We start from the raw sequence: 6,772 nt of genomic DNA on the forward strand, positions 1-6,772 counted from the left end.
GTTCCCCCTAAGATCAGGACCAGGCGAAGATGTTTGCTATCATCACTCTCATTCCACACAGTGCTGGAAGTTCTCACTGGTGCAATAAGGCACACAGTAGAAATAAAGACACTGAAATTTGTGTTAGTTAATTTTGTGTTGCTATAACAGAATGCCACAGACTAGATAATTTATTAAGAAAATTGTTTATTTCCTACAGTTTTGGAGGCTCAGAAGTTCAAGGTGCAAGGGCCTGCGTTTGGTGAGGGTCTTCTTGCTGCATCATCCCATGGCAGAAAGCAAAAGGGCAAGGGTACAAGAGAGAAAGAGAGAGAGGGATGGAGAAGGGATGATATGAGGGAGCCAGACTCATCCTTTTTATCCAGAGCCCACTCCTGAGATAATTCAGTCACTTCTGCAATACATCATTAATACATTCAGAGTCCTCATGACCTAATCACCTCTTAAAGGTTCCACTTCTTAACGCTGTTGCATTGGGGATTAAGTTTCCAACACAAAAACTTTGGGGGATGCATTCAAACTATAGCCAGTTTGAATAGAAAAAAAATTTAACTGTTTCTATTTCAAATGACATAATTGTATACATAGAAAATTCCAAGCAATCTTTTAAATACTCCCAGAACTAATATGTAAGTTTAGCAAGATCACAGGATACAAGACCAACATACGAAAATAGATCATATTTTTATACGCTAGCAATGAAGATGTGGAAAACACAATTAAAAATACAAGACTATTTACAATTATTTCAAAAAAGAGAGAAATAATTAGGTACAAATCTAACAATGTACACATAGGTCCTCTATGCCAAAAATGACAGAACCCAAAGGAACAAATGCAAAGGACGTTTAAATAAATGGAGAGATGACCTTGTAATGGATAGAAAGAATCAACATAATAAAGATATCAATCCTTTCCAACTTCATCAACAGGTGCAATTCAATTCATATCAAAATTCCAAAAAAATTTTTTGCAGATATAGTAAAATTTATTTTAAAAATTATGTCTCAAGGCACAGGTCATGGACTAAGTAAAACAACTTTGAAAGTGAATAAAGTGGGGTGGATTATTATATCCAACATTAAGACTTACTATACGGCTACAATAATCAAGAGATTGTGATATTGGTTGGGGGATAGACTCATAGATCAATGGAACAGAAGAGAGAACCCAAAACTAAACAACACAAATATACCCAGCTGATTTTTGAAAAGGTTATAAAAGCAGTTCAGTGGAAGAACAGTTCTTTCAACAGATGATGTTAAAGCAATTAGATATCCAAGGGCAAATAATTTAATCTCAACCTAAACCTATTACTTCATTCAAAAAGTAATTCAAAGTGTAATATAGTTTTAAACATAAAATATAAAACTAAAAAACTTTAGCATAAAACAAGAAAAATTTTAGGAAGTAGGGCTAGATGAGAAGTTCTTAGATACGACACCAAAAGCATAACTCATAAGAGAATATAATTACTCTATTGGACTTCATAAAAATTAAAAACTTTTGCTCTGTGAAAGACTACATTTAGGGAATGAAAATTTAATCTGAAGTTAATCTACAGACTAGAGGGAAATATTTGCAAATCACAAGATTCAACATAGGGCTTCTACTTGGAATACATAAAGAACTCTCAAACTGAACATTAAAAGAAAAATAAGCAGGCCAGTCTGAAGATAGCGAAGTATATCAATTGATTGTTCACAGTTCGTTACAGATCTTACTTCTTGTTCTGCTCTTCCCCCTTCTCACTACTGCACTTGACTAATTAAAAAAAGCAATTAAATTAGAAAATTTATAAACAAAATGAACAAATGTTTTGAACTGGGGAGAGATGATATCTCATTTTAGGTTTGATTTGCTTTTCTCTGATAATCAATGATATTGAATGCCTTTTCATATGCCTGTTTGACATTTGTATGTCTTCTTTTGAGCAATGTCTATTCAAATCTTTTGCCCATTTTTGATTGGATTATTAGATAGTTTCTTATAGAGTTGTTTGAGCTCCTTACATATTCTGATTATTGATTCTTTGTCAGATGGGTAGTTTGTGAATAATTTCTCCCACTCTACACATTGTCTCTTCACTTTGTTTATTGTTCCCTTCATTCTGCAGAAGCTTTCAAACTTGATTTGACCCCACTTGTCCATATCCAAAAGACAGGCAATAACAAATGCTGGAGAGGATGTGGAGACAAGTGAACACTGGTACAATGGGGAAATATAAATTAGTATAACCACTCTGAAGAATAGTTTGGAGCTTCCTCAAAAAACTAAAAATAGAGCTACCATATGATCCAGCAATACTATTCCGAGGTATATGATCAAAAGAAGGGAAATCAATATATTGAAGAGACACCTGCACTCCCATGTTAGCTGAAACACCGTTCATAATAGTCAAGATTTGGAAGCAATATAAGTGTCAATCAATAGATGAATGGATAAAGAAAGTGTGGTACTTACACAAAATGGAGTATTATTTAGCCATAGAAAAGCATGAGATCCTGTCATCTGCAACAACATGGATGGAACCAGAGATCATTATGTTAAGTGAAATAAGCCAGGTACAGAAAGACAAAGATCACATGTTCTCACTTATTTGTGGGAGCTAAAATTTAAAATGATTGAATTTGCATACATAGAGTGTAGAGAGATGGTTATCAGAGGCTGGAAAGTGTAGTTGGGGTTGGTAGGGAAGACGAAAATAGCTAATGGGTTAAAAAAAAAAAAAGAATGAATAATACCTGGTATTTGATAGCAAAACAGGGTTACTATAGTCAAAATAATTTAATTGTACATTTTCAAATAACTAAAAGAATATAATTGGATTGTTCATAACACAAAGGATAAATGCTTAAGGAGATGAATACTCTATTTACCCTGATGTGATTATTATATGCATTGCATGCCTGTCATCTGGATGTCCAAGCAGAAGTTTGCTGCAGAGGTGGGGCCCTCATGAAGAACCTCTGCTAGGGCGGTATGGAAGAGAAATGTTGAGTTGGAGGCCCCAAAGAGAGTCCCCACTGGGGCACTGCCTTGTACAGCTGTGAGAAGAGGGCCGCCTTCCTCCATACTCCAGAATGATAGATCCACCAACAGCTTGCATTATGCACCTGGAAAAGCTGCAGACACTCAACACTAGCCCCTGAAAGCAGCCAGGATGGGGGCTGTACCCTGCAAAGCCACAGGGGAGGAGCTGCCCAAGGCTGTGGGAGCCCACCTCTTGTATCAGCATGACCTAGATGTGAGACATGAAGTCAAAACAGATCATTTTGGAACTTTAAGGTTTAATGACTGCCCTTGGGGATTTCACACTTTCACAGAGTCTGTAGCCCTTTTGTTTGGGCCAATTTCTCCCATTTGGAACAGGTATATTTACCCACTGCCTGTACCCCCATTATATCTAGGAAGTAACTCACTTCCTTTTGATTTTACAGACTCATAAGTGGAAGGGACTTGCCTTGTCTCTGATGATACTTTGGACTGTGAACTTTTGAGTTAATACTGAAATGAGTTAAGACTTTAGGGGGCTGTTGGGAAGGCATGATTGGTTTTGAAATGTGAGAACATGAGATTTGGGAGGGTCCAGGGGCTGAATGATATGGTTTGGTTTTGTCCCCACCCAAATCTCACCTTGAATTGTAATAATCCCCATGTGTCAAGGGTGGGGCCAGGTGGAGATAACTGGATCATGGGGGCGGCTTCCCCCATACTGTACTCATGGTAATGAATAAGTCTTATGAGTCTGATGGTTTTATAAATGGGACTTCCCCATACAAGCTCTCTCTTGCCTGCTGCCATGTAAGATGTGACTTTACTCCTCATTTGCCTTCCGCTATGATTATGAGGCCTCCCCAGCCATGTGGAACTGTGAGTTCATTAAACCTGTTTCCTTAATAAATTACCCAGTCTTGGGTATGTCTTTATTAGCAGCACTTGAACAGACAAACATACAACCACATGTTTTTGTTTTGGGGGTGGGAGGTGGAGAGTTTTATTCACCAAAAAAAAAAAAAAAAAAAATCCCAGAAACAGAATTTAAAAAGAAAAAAGCAGAAAATCCTTAAAAATATGTCTGTATTTATATATACGTGTGGGTGTGGGTGTGTATATGTGTGTGTAAAATATACATATGCACACACATATATGTGACTTGGCTTGGATATCAGCTTTTAATTATATATAATTGTATATACATATATATATCCTATATATATAGTACACTATATAATATATAGCGTGGATATTCGGTTTTAATTAAGTTGAGTTTTAACCTTAAAATTCTTTAAAACATCTTTTCAAGTATCTTATCAGTTTTTAGCCAAGACAATCAGCTGATATTTATGGCCTTTGCACAAAATCCAGAACCATTCTAAAGACAGCTTAAATAAAGGAGGGTTTCACCAGCTAAAAATGGAGTACAACTCATATGTCTGTCCAGCCATCTTCTCTAGGGTCTCAGCTTCTCAGCCATTCATCTACACACAAAGGCCCCAAAACCTTGTGTACCTCCCATAGATGGAAGAAGACAAGAAATCAAATACTGTCCAAGGAAGGGAAAAAGATTAGTAATGAATTGGTTTCCCAAGAGTCACATAAATATCAAACCAAGAGGGAGTAATTCCCCGAGCAGAAAACTAACCTAAGCCACAATGGGAATTGTAACCAACAGACTACAAAATGAGCAGTGTCCACTGTGAATGTTGCATGGAATCCAAAGTGGCCTGTGTGAGTGTAACTTTGTTTTATCTCAGATTTTGCTCTTTAGTTGAAATAATGTTTAAGGTTTGCCATGACACTAGTATGATTCTTTTAATACCAACTTCCTATTGTTTGGAATAAGGGATCTCTAAAATTTTATTTTATTTTATTTCTCATTTTTTAGGAGTCTAATTTAAGGAATGGATCTTTTGGCCATTGAATTTTCAATGATGTATTTATTTCCGATAGCAACTCAATCCAACACCCTTTCTTAGACAAGAAGTGATTCCAGAGATCGAAGATTCCCCCTTTTTCCCAGAAATAGGCTGAGATAGCGAAAGACTCTTTTTGCTATAGACAGTTAAAAATGGTGTTTGCCTCCTGTAACCCCCAAATTTGTTGGGGGCTATGAGTCACAGACCAGTTAATCTGTCACACTGGGTAGGCTCTTCTGGGATTAGACTTGCTCAGCACTAACCAGACAGCACAGGTCAAGATGACAAAAGCTGCTTATGAATGGCACTTCTTATGACAAGCTTGACACATTTGAAACAGAAAAAGTCTTGGATTCCCAGCCATTTTCAGACTGGCCACCTGGCCTGACCCAGAAATCATGCCCCACGGATGGTGGGAACCAAGAGAGAAAGAGTTCACTTGATCACAGGTCGAGTTCTCAAGGACATAAACAAGAGAAGAGGGAACCTCAACCAGTACCCCTCTTTATGACAGAACACATAAATACAAAGACAAACAAAAATATTTCTTGGAAGAAAGAGATCAAACAATATAAATATTCATATCATAAAATGCCAAAAAGTACGCTAGAGTTGCTATACCCCAAGACTAGTCACACAGGCCCCTTTTACCCAGTAATAAAATCCTTGCAGAGGAGAGAAACAGTAATTTTTACCATCTACTCTACTGGACTGACCGAAAGAGAGAGCAGGACCATAGCTGGTAAGAAATTCTTACCCCTTTTGCTGGCTTCTTAAGTTCCTGGGTCTTTTTGTTGAGGCTTCCAGAAGAACAGAAAGACTTTGGTGATTTTGCCCAAGGCACCATAACTGTGGAATCCAAGGCCCTTGGTCCCCAAAAGGTTTGCTGAAAAATCACTGACATAAGGTAGATTGAGTAATAGGAGAAAATACATACGAATTTATTTAATGTGTGCATGAGAGACTTCAGAATAAAGATCTTACCTCCCAATGAAGTGGAAAATCGTATATACCATCTTGAGGCTACAGAAAGAATGGAGGCTTGGATCCCAATAAAACATTATGGGAGGGGAGAGAAGAAGAATTCTGTTGAGAGAATTACTAGGGAGAATGAATGTATCCAGGAAAAGATATTCACTTATAAGTAGTAGTTCTCTTCGGAATTTTAATAATTCTTGGAGACCATCATTACACGTGTAAAAGGATCTGCTCAGGTGCAGTTACATTCTTGGTCTTTTCTGCAATAGGTAATGAGATAACAAGGAGAGGAAGAAAAACACAATTATTCTGCTTGGTGGGTCTGGATCTTAGGCAGATAAAGGAGCCTTCATCTTCTGTGAGGGGGATGGTATGGAGGGAAGGTTGTCAGAGAGACCTTGAAACTTCTTCATTTCAGCATGTCTGTTATGAACAGTGAAAGGTTAGAGATACCAGTTCTACACATATTTATGTCTTTTGACAGTGTTAGGCTTTTATTAACACTGTTTCAATCACAAAAGTCATGAGTTACAATGAGTTCCCAAGGAGGTAACTCTCCTTAGTACTTCCCATTCACTTGGTAGTCAGTACTGCAGACACACAGGCTCAGGCCACTCCACAAGTCTGTCAATATTGCAAACCATACATAATAGTATACTTAGTCATGTGTAAATGTTATAGATTAAACATTCCACAACAAAAAAGTAATATTTAACATCAAAAGGAAAAAGAGGAGAAAGCATTAATGAACCGATCCAGGGGGAGCAAAGCAGTAAAAGGAGTCCTGGTTTGGGCCTGAAAGTCCCTGGATATTGCAAGGAAGAGTCTTTGATATGGCAGAGCCTTTGGTGGCAGATGCTGAGTTCTTAGCACAA

Source organism: Colobus angolensis, unplaced genomic scaffold (assembly GCF_000951035.1).
Source record: "Colobus angolensis palliatus isolate OR3802 unplaced genomic scaffold, Cang.pa_1.0 Scaffold1, whole genome shotgun sequence".
NCBI lineage: Eukaryota > Metazoa > Chordata > Mammalia > Primates > Cercopithecidae > Colobus > Colobus angolensis.